The sequence below is a fragment of the Chiloscyllium punctatum genome, chromosome 4, assembly GCF_047496795.1.
Source record: "Chiloscyllium punctatum isolate Juve2018m chromosome 4, sChiPun1.3, whole genome shotgun sequence".
In the NCBI taxonomy this organism is placed as follows: Eukaryota; Metazoa; Chordata; class Chondrichthyes; order Orectolobiformes; family Hemiscylliidae; genus Chiloscyllium; species Chiloscyllium punctatum.
Window position 1 is genome coordinate 127,591,288 of NC_092742.1, and position 11,420 is coordinate 127,602,707.

The following is an 11,420-nucleotide window of genomic DNA, read 5'->3' on the forward strand; positions in this document are numbered from 1 at the left end:
CTCCCTTTATCACCTATCACTTTCAACCCCACCTTCATCTACCTATCACAATCCTAGATACCTCACCCTGCCGCACCCCTTCCCACTTATCTCCCAGCCCCCTTGGTCCATAAGCTTCATTCCTGATGAAGGGCTTTTGCCCGAAACATCGATTTATCTGCTCTTAATATGCTGCCTGACTGTGCTTTTCCAACACCACACTCTTCGACTCTGATCTCCAGCATTTGTAGTCCCCACTTTCTCCTCACACTTTCATGGTTTGCATGACTCAGATTTATAACGGTTATTTCAAATAAAACAAAAACTGTCGTGTACTCAAACAGCATAAAAGAAAACCAATACATTGTGGTCACTGTTTCCAAAAGGCCCTTTCCAGCAAAAGTTTCAATTAGCTCTTCTGATCACTCAACACCAATTCCTAAATAATCTGATCGCGAGCTCCATGCTCGATATAATGTTCATGTAAACCATCTCACACGTGGTCATGAAATCCATTTTTCTCTGCATTAGCATTCATTTGGGTTAACACAGTTTAGATATAATTTAAACAGTACATTATTACTGCAGTACATACAAATGTGAATATCTCATTTCCTGTTTTATAACATGCCCAGCATTTGTATTGCAGCTTTCACTTTGATATATAACGCCCATCAATGTTTGCTCCTCCTTGCTGTTTTTGCGCTCCACCTTACTAGATTCTGTGGAATCTGAGCTACGTGGGCTCTGGGGAGATTAATGGTAGAGATCATCTCACCACATCATTTATGATCTTCTCCAACTTTAATTTCTCCAGATCTCCCGTTATGTTGATGGGATAGAGAAGGATAATGATCTTCCACAAATGCTCTGTATTTCCCCAGATAGCTGAGACAGCTCTAACCTTGGTGAGAACTTACAGCTGGCTGGTAAAGTGTTGCTGCAGCTGTATAGGATCTTAGTGATTAGGTTAGATTAGATTATTTACTTTGTGGACACAAGCCCTTCAGCCCAACAAGTCCACACCAAACCGCCGAAGCGCAACCCACCCATACCCACTCCCCTACATTTACCCCTTCAACTAATACTACGGGCAATTTAGCATGGCCAACTCACCTAACCTGCACATCTTTGGACTGTGGGAGGAAACCCACGCAGACACAGGGAGAATGTGCAAATTCCACACTGTCGGTCGCCTGAGGTGGGAGTTGAGTCCAGGTCTCTGGCACTGTGAGGCAGCAATGCTAACCACTGTGCCACCGTGTCGCCCACTAAGCATTGCTGAAAGATCGTTGTCCTTCTCTTCTCCATCAGCATAACGGGAGATCTTTAGAAATTAAAGTTTGATATCACATCTGGAGTAGTGTGTACAGATTTAATCTCTTCAATGAAGAAAGGATGTTGTTATATTGGAAGCAGCTCAGAGATGGTTCCCACAACTGATTCCGCAATGAAGGTGCTAACTTATAACGAAAGTATCATCACGTTGACCCAGTAGCCATTGGAGTTTACAAAAATTAAAGATGATCTTATTTGAACATAGATGACGGAAGGAGTCAACAAGTGAAGTGAATTACACAGATAGTGGGGGAATCCATTCCGTTCTCCAGCCTGTTACACAGGAACAACAGGACGATATTCAGGCCTTCGAACCTGTTACACCAAAACAGGATGAGGCTATTCAGCCCCTGGAGCTGACATACATTTACAGAAGGAGGACAACCAGCCACTCGATCCTGTAACAGTAGGCCATGCTGCACCAGTATCCTGTTAAACAGCAACAGGATCAGTCCATTCAGCCTCGTCAAGTCTGCAACATAGGAACTGGAAGAGGTCACACAGTGACTGGAGATTGTACACTGGGGTATCAGGAGGCCATTCAGACCCACCGAGCCTATTGCAAGGGAATTGGATAGGATAAAAACTATCTGACACTTCTTTCATGAGAAAGGAAGAAGTAATTTAGACACATGTCTGTTATATGGGAACAAGAGAAGACCAATCATTCCCTCGGTCCCATCTCCGGGATACATGAAGAGACCTTTCAGTATATCCACCTGTTATGGAGAAGTATGAGAAGACCCATCAGCCCCTCAAGGTTAGACAGCAACAGGAAGATTCTATAATCTCCCAATCCTCTAAAACATCGACAGGAGGAGGTCATTCTGGCCTTCGAGATGGAAACATGGGAACACTAGAAAGACATCAGCCCATCGATTTTGCACATCAGCAGAATGATGAGTGCATTGAGTCACACATGGCTCTTACTCAGCAATTGGAGCAGACGTCTTAAAGCCTTGTGTCCATTAAACAGGAATTCAAAGAAAACGTCAAGGTTTTCGAAAGGGAAGAATTTATAAAATTGGTATACATTAGGGACTAAAGTGTAACAATAAACTATTGTAATTTAAGGTAAATTGCTAGAGTCCATTGTTTAGGACATTTGTAAAATTAAACCACAATCCGTCAGAGTCAACATGGTTTTAAGAAGGCTAAATCATGTTTGAATTGTTTGCTTGAGTTATTTGAAGGCGCCACAAACAAGGTGGATTGTGGGAATCCTCGAGATAGAACATATCTGGTCTTCCTGAAGGCATCGGATATGTTGCTTCTCCAAAGAGTAAATGCTAAGATCAGATAAAATGGGTTTAGGAGCAATTTATTAACTTGGATGGAGGATTGGCTAACCAACCAAAATGTAGTCAGATGGAAGAAATGTGTAATTTTCTTTTGGCACATGCAATTTGTGGGGTGGCATTGATTTCAGTTCTCAAACCTCAACTATTTGCGATCGATGGCATTACTGTACTCGGTTGACGGCATAGAAAATACCATGCCACATTTTCAGATGACACTAACATCGGTGGGAAATTACTTTGGAATGGTGATGCAAGAGGTTTTAAAACTATATGGATAGGTTGGGTGAATGGGCCAACATTTGGCAAGGAAAATTACAGTGAATAAATATGGGGCTATTCAAGTTGACCAGTGTAATAGAAAGACAAATTATTATCTAAATGGAGAAAAAGTTCAAAGTGTTCAGGTGCAGAGGGATCTGGGTGTCTGCTTGCATATCACAGAAAACCTGCATGGGGGTACTGCAAGTAATGAGAAATACAAGCATAATTTCAGTGTTTATTCATATAAGGAGAGAGTAGAAAGGTAGGGAGTGTTGGTGTAGCTATGCAAGGCATTAGTGAGGCTGCAACTGGAGTACAGTTTGGGTGTCCTGCAGAATTAGGTATTTCCATTGTAGGCAATTCAGAAGAGCTTCATTAGATTGATTCCATATTTGAAGTGTTTGTCTTATGAAGAGAAATTGAGCAGTTTAGGCCTATATTCTCCAGTTTATAAGAATGAAAGGAGAGGTCATTGAGGTCTGTAAAATGCTAAAAGTAATTGAAAGTGTAGATGTGGAGTGGATATTTTTTCATGTGGCGCAATCTACAATAAGAGACTAGAGTTTTAGGATGGAGAGATGGCAGGAAAGTGGAACAGAGGACGCGTTGACATTATCCTCATCAAGGGGTTGGGTTCCTCACAGATGCTCCTTGTTCTTATTCAACACTTCGACGGTGTTGCCCAGGAATGGGGGAGGACTGGGTAAGGACTGGGTATCATACAGGAAGCAGGCACTCAGGATAAATAAATTAGAGAGAAAGTAACCAGTAGGGTCACACAGTGACCAGCGCTGGGTTCTCAAATATTTACATTCTATATTAATGATCAGGAGGATGGAAAAGATGTACAGATGCTGATTTTGGTGATGTCGCTGTGATAAGCAAGAGATTAAATTATCAAGAGAGGGTGGAGAGTCTGCAAATAGATTCAGAGAGGTAAAGGCAGAAGATAATAGTTTGGCAGGTGGAACTAAAAATGATATAACCTGTCATTTCATCTACAGGAATAATGGAAGTCAGAATGTTATTGAAATGGAGAGGGATTACAGGGCTTAATGATATTGTGTACTGGAGGGTTCACTCAGCCCCGTTCAGACATGGGAGGTTTTGCTCCATCCATGATTGTCAGCTACCAGACGCTCCAAGTGACCCTATTGCTCTCCGAACACATGGAATACTTCGATGTGGTTGATTGGCGGTGGGGATGGTGTTTTGAAACGTGCATCAAGGGGAGGGCTTTATCCAAGATATCTTCATTTTTTTTTAAGTGGAGACCCGATGACGATGGGAATGGCTGAGTTCTTCTGAACAAAGAGACTGTGACTACTGCCAGGACAGTGGGTATTCACCAACATGATGTAGTGTGCATGGGCACGCTGTAACATTAATAGAGAGAGAGCTCCTTCAGTTCCTCTACCTATTCCCATTGACATGGGTACTCTGCAGATGCCAAGTACACCAACGGAAATCCCACTATACTGGATACACCCGGCAGCTCCCTGCTGTGGGAGGAAGAATGTATTGACCACATCCACCGTTTACATCCTCCATCACCGAATGCTGACAATGATGTTGAGATACTGGGAGATGATGGATATGTCACCTAGTCCTGCCTGGGAAACTCTGGATCATAGAAGCTGAACAAAACAGTGACCCTAACAGCCACTGGCAGCACCATCCTCCCCCTGGTGTGAACCTGCAGGTCGTGTTGAAGGAGGTGACACCGCTCTGTGACCAGCTCCTTGTTCAGTCAGGGTCCCCTCACACTCTGCTACTGGGTTAAGTGTAGCTTGGGAAGCTTTTCCGTGAATACTCGTGTTGGATGCAGCAGATCCCTTTCCCCACACACACTCACTCTGTAGTTTCAGAACTTCCCGTCTCTGCAACCTCTGCTCCATTTTTTCATGTTACAGATCCAGATGCTGTAACTGCAGTCCCCATGCTCCATCCAGAGTTGGGTCACCAAATCCTCAGGTCTCCCTGAATATTTGAGGCAGCTCACAGCACAACCTCCAGCAAACCATCCCCAGACCCTGCACTAAATTTCCAATTACAGGAGTAAGTCACAAACCCCTCAGCTACAAGTGTTGTGGAACAGACAAGATCCCCGAAAAAATGTTTTAAGAAGGCCGTTTAGAACCGAACCTTTCCTTATTTTGAATATAGATGGGAAATCTGCGTTCCAGATATGTTGTGACTGGTCAAACCACTCGACATTAAGCAAAATATAATCTATTAAAAACGCTTTAGTTAAAATACAATCAAAGAAAAGAACATTTTGGGTTAGCTTATAAGTTGGAACACTTACACAAACATTAGATACCGTACATTCTGTGTTTACACCGCTTGGCACAAAGATATATTCAAATACATAGGGGTCTACAACTGTTGTGTCTCCGACCCGCCCTCCTCCTCTAACCTACTTAATAAGGTAAGTTCATTCTAAACTTCCTCTATTGAATATAAGTTTGTTAATAATTTTATAGCAACTTGAACTAAGCTTTCTAGTTTTGTACTGAGTGAGTGTTCAGATAAGTCGGGTATGGATGCTCGGGCAGTTGCTCGCTCCTCCTGCAGAATGTGGCACACGTCTCCGTTGGCTACAACTGCGGGGAAGTGCACCCAAGTCCAGCTACTTAAAAACCGTGTTAGGGAATTGAAATTGGAGCTGGATGAACTACGGATCATTCGGGAGGCTGAGGGAGTAATTGAGAGGAGTTACCCGGAGTTAGTTACTCCTAAGACTCAGGACAAGGATAGATGGGTTACAGGTAGGGGGAGGAAAGGGGACAGACAGACAGTGCAGAGATCCCCTGTGGACATTGCCCTCAGCAATAAGTATACTGTTTTGGATACTGCTGGGGGGGATGACCTACCAGAGGAAAGCCATAGCAGTCAGTTCTCTGGCACTGAGACTGACACGGTGGAAAAGAAGGGAAGGGGGCAGAACAGAAAAGTACTCGTGGTAGGCGACTTGATAGTTAGGGGAATCGACAGGAGATTTTGTGGTCAGGATCGGGATTCCCGAAAGGTATGTTGCCTCCCAGGTGCCAAGTTCCGGGACGTCTCCGATTGGGTGTATAGGCTTCTAAAAGGGGAGGGCGAACAGCCACAACTCTTGTTGCATATTGGCAGGAAAAGGGTCGAGGATATAAATAGTGATTTCAGGGAGTTAGGATGGAAGCTACAAAGCAGGACAAACAGAGTAGTGTTCTCTAGTTTACTACCGGTGCCACGAGATAGCGAGGTGAGGAACAGGGAGCAGGCGCAGCTTAACACATGGCTGCGCAGCTGGTGTCGGAGGGAGGGATTCAGATATGTTGGTAATTGGGATGCCTTCTGGGGAATGTGGGACCTGTACATCTTAACTAGAAATGGACCATTGTCCTGGGTCGAAGGTTTGCTCAAATTGTCCTATTTGATTTGTGTTTATAATTTGTAAATTTGTGAGACATTCTGGCACATCAATTTTGATACTTGCAGCATAATGAAGATTTCCAACCTTAGGATGCGTCTGAAAGACATTATAGCATTGTGAGTAATGGGGAGGTTAAGTGAGAAATAGTATTTATTCCCTTAGCACAGAGCATGGGAAACAAATATTTGAGCGTAAATGATGGCAGTCATTTAGATAATAGGGACTCAGACAATCAGAAATCTATTTTATGAATGAATTTCAAAGGTCAGATTTCTATGATTGTCGAGTGAAGACATATTACATATTCAAATATTGAAATTGTGCTGAATGGTTTGTCTTCTGATGTCTAAACTTATTTCTGGAATAATTAAGATTAATATCTGTTTAAAGGCTGTTCCATTGTAATGAAAGAGTTGTTGGTTTGAATTATATTTGATCTTCAAGTATTTACCTGGTTGGGATGTCATGATCATTTTATGTGTTTCCCATGTTGTCAATTGGAGTCGACAGAAATACACAGAGGATGATATGCAGTTCTCATCAATCGTTTCCTGACAGCTGCTTTCTTTAGAATATCGGTTGAGTTATAGTTTGCAGTTCACCCAGACGGACCGACTAGCCGTAATCTGGACCAGTTAATCTATTGTCTACAATTCCCCCTATGCAGTTCGAGAGGGTTTAAACTAGTATGGCAGGGGAGTGGGAACCTGAGCTGTGTACCGGAGGTGGGAGTTGATCCAGACGAGGCAATAGCAAGAGGTAGACCAGCTAGTGGGAAGGATTTTCCTGGGAAGGAACCAAGGGATTAGTTAAAGTGCGTTTGCTTTAATGCGAGGAGTATCGGGAATAAAAGTGATGAACTTAGAGCATGAATCAGGACCTGGAGCTATGATGTTGTGGCCATTACAGAGACATGCGTTTCTCAGGGGCAGGAATGGTTGCTGGATGTTCCAGGGTTCGAGTATTTAAAAAGAATGGGGGGGGGGGGGAAGAGGAGGGTGTGTAGCACAACTAATCAGAGAGGGTATCACAATTTCAGAAGCTTCCATTGTCGAGGAAGATCTGCCTACCGAGTCAGTATGGGTGGAAATAGGGAACAGCAAGGGAGCAGTCACCTTGTTAGGGGTTTACTACAGGCTCCCCAATAGCAGCAGGGAGATGGAAGAAAGCATATGTCAGCAGATTTTGGAAAAGTGTGGACGTAGTAGGGTTGTTGTAATGGGTGACATTAACTTTCCCAATATTGATTGGAATCTCCTTTGAGCAGATGGTTTGGAAGGAGATGTTCTTGTAAGGTGCATTCAGGAGGGTTTCGTAACTCCGTACGTTGGCAGGGGAGAGACCATTCTAGATTTGGTGCTTGGAAACAAGCTAGGGCAGGTATCAGATCTTGTGGTGGGAGAGCATTTTGGTGATAGTGACCACAACTGCCTCACATTTTACATAGCTATGTAGAAGGAGAGGATAAGGCAAAATGGGAGGATATTTAATTGGGGAAGAGGAAACTATGATGCGATGAGACATGAGTTAGGAAGCATGGATTGGGAGCAATTGTTCCATGGTAAAGGCACTAGAGACATGTGGAGACTGTTTAAGGAACAGTTGTTGCTAGTGATGAATAAATATGTCCCTCTGAGACAGACAAGAAGTGGTAAGATAAAAGAACCTTAGATGACGAGAGCGGTGGAGCTTCTCGTCAAAAGGAAGAAGGTAGCATAATAAGGTGGAGATAGTTAGGGTCAAGCTCAGCTCTAGAGGATTACAGGCAGGCGGGGAAGGAACTCAAAAATCGTCTGAGGAGAGCCAGGAGGGGCATGAGAAAGGCTTGGCAGAACGGATTAGGGAGAACACAAAGGCATTTTACACTTTTGTGAGGAATAAGAGAATGGTCAAAGAAAGAATCAGGCCGATCAGGGATTGCATAGGAAATTTGCGTGTGGAGTCTGAGGAGGTAGGGGAAGCGCTAAATGAATTTTTTTCTTCTGTCTTTACGAAAGAAAGGAACTTTGTAGTGAATGAAACCTTTGAAGAGTAGGCTTGCATGCGGGAATGGATAGAGATAGAGGAAGCTGATGTGCTGAAAATTTTGTCAAACATTAAGATTGACAAGTCACCAGGCCCGGACCAGATTTGTCCTCGGCTGGTTTGGGAAACGAGAAATGCAATTGCTTCGCCACTTGCGAAGATCTTTTCATCCTCGCTCTCCACTGGAGTCGCACATGAGGACTGGAGAGAGGCAAATGTAATTCCTCTCTTCAAGAAAGGAAATAGGGAAATCCCCAGCAATTACAGACTAGTAAGTCTCACGTCTGTCGTCTGCAAGGTGTTAGAAAGGATTCTGAGGGATAGGAATTTTGAACACCTGGAAGAGCATGGCTTGACTAAATGCAGTCAACATGGCTTTGTGAAGGGCAGGTCTTGCCTCACAAACCTTATCGAGTTCTTTGAGGATGTAACTCGAAAGGTTGATGAGGGTCGAGCTGTGGATGTGGTGTATATGGACTTTAGCAAGGCATTTGATAAGGTTCCCCATGGTTGGCTCATTCAGAAGTTCAGGGGATACAGGGGAACTTAGCTGTCTGGATACAGAATTGGCTGGCCAACAGAAGATAGCGAGTGATAGTAGAAGGAAAATATTCTGCCTGCAAGTCTATGGCGAGTGGTGTTCCACAGGGCTCTGTCCTTGGGCCTCTACTGTTTGTAATTTTTATTAATGACTTGGATGAGTCGATTGAAGGATGGGTCAGCCAGTTTGCAGATGAAACAAAGATTGGAGGTGTTGTTGACAGTATAGACGGCTGTTGTAGGCTGCAGTGTGACATTGACAGCTAGTGTTAGGCGGAGAGGTGGCAGGTGGAGTTCAACCTGGACAAATGCGAAGAGATGCATTTTGGAAGGTCGACTTGAAAGCTGAGTACAGGATTAAGGACAGGATTCTTGGCAGTGTGGCGGTGCAGAGGGATCTTGGTGTGCAGGTACATAGATCTCTTAAAATGGCCACCCAAGTGGACAGGGTTGTTAAGAAAGCATATGGTGTTTTGGCTTTCATTAACAGGGGGATTGAGTTTAAGAGTCGTGAGATCTTGTTGCAGCTCTATAAAACTTTGTTTAGACCGCACTTGGAATACTGCATCCAGTTCTGGTCACCCTATTATAGGAAAGATGTGGATGCTTTGGAGAGGGTTCAGAGGAGATTTACCAGGATGCTGCCTGAACTGGAGTGCATATATTATGAATAGAGCTTGACTGAGCTCAGACTTTTTTCTTTGGAGAAAAGGAGGACGAGGGGGGACCTAATTGAGGTATACAAGATAAGGAGAGGCATAGATAGATTCGATAGCCAGAGACTATTTCCCAGGGCAGAAATGACAAACACGAGGGGTCATAGTTTTAAGCTGGTTGGAGGAAGGTATAGAGGGGATGTCAGGGGATGTGTTCTTTACACAGAGAGTTGTGAGAGCATGGAATGCGTTGACAGCAGCAGTTGTGGAAGCAGGGTCATTGGGGACATTTCAGAAACTGCTGGCATGCATATGGTCACAGAAATGTAAGGGTACATACATGAGGATCAGTGGTCGGCACAACATTGTGGGCTAAAGGGCCTGTTCTGCGCTGTACTGTTTTATGTTCTATGTTCTATGTTCTATGTTCTATATCCTTACAGCAGTTTTCCAATCCAGGAGGAAACAACATCAACAGACATCTCAGAGAAAAGCAGCTGGAAATCATGTATTGAAACTTCCAACCCTTTTGAGATGCCCAGCAGCTTTTGAATGCTGCAGCTAAAAACAAAGCGAGGAAACCTGGTCTGGGAGAGCTGGCCACTGCCCTTTCATTGTTACCACCGTTTTAATGAAACCTAAAAGCTTTCTCAGTTATTAACTTAAACTGTTTTTAGTCAGCAGGTCTGCACGTCTGCCTTTAAAACTTCTCTTAAAAAAGCAGGAGAAAATAATCTTTTTACAGTGATAGTATCCTCACAACTCCATCTTTAATAGAATCATCCATCAATATACAAAGGTGGAATAATTTTATACAACCTAATCTCCCACTATTAGCAGACTGAAATGTATATGCTTCACATTGACTGTCAGCATACAAATATTGACAACTAGTTTCGATTTCAGTCATTTTACTCCTCCCATAGAATGCCATTGTCTTTCTTCACCCAAGTCTCCACAACGTGTCAAACTTAAGTTTCTCACCCTGTCACCTGTATAATTTCAAATTGAATGGCAGCGATAATAAGCTCAATCGAAACAGACAGGTATTTTTCTCCGTAAACTTCTCGAAAAACTTTACGTGGTCACAATCAGTTATAAATATTTGTCTCATGTATGTTATTCACAATTTAAATTCTGAAATGTTGTGACGCCAACATCAAACTCAAGGCCTCCTTCCTCATTGTGGAATAAATCTGTTGATGTTTTCCCTGGACACTCCAACCACACGTTACATAATGGAGCACTTCTCATCTCTCCAATAGTCCTTCTGAATGACATAGCTCCTCATGTCTCAGAATAAAAGAATTACATGCTTCTGTACATCTTAATGCTGTAACCTCTTTACCTGCTACTCCTGGCGTTTGCCAATAAACCTCACTCTCACAGGTAAATGTTTCAAGAAATCTCGCACATTCTTCTCAATCTCTCACAGAAATCAAACCTTGATTTCTGAAATCAATTATCATCATCAGCCATTTCAGCTTCTCGTCTTGCCGTTTTAACTCTCTGCTCTTCCACACGAGTTCTCCCGACTGCAGGAAGTGAAGTGTTGAACTTCTCCAAAATAAGAATCTCTCTAAGAGTGTCATAGGTTTGCTCTGTTTTTAATCCCCTTACTCATATTTCAAGATTACTTAGTTTGATCCTTTCAAACTGAATGTGCGTTTAACCAGGACATTTTCTTAGATTCCTAAAACGCTGTCTGTCAGCTTCTGGCACTTCAGACGGCTTTATTCGCTACCCCATACTGGCCAGATACCTCCTCCGATAGGGATGCAAATACCTATCAGCTTTGTTTGGATCAACTAAATCCACATTGTCACTGGTTTCGCCACTTTCTCAAATGAAAATCAAAAGGCTTCCCCATCCTTCTCATCAAATTTAGATAATGCCTGGATG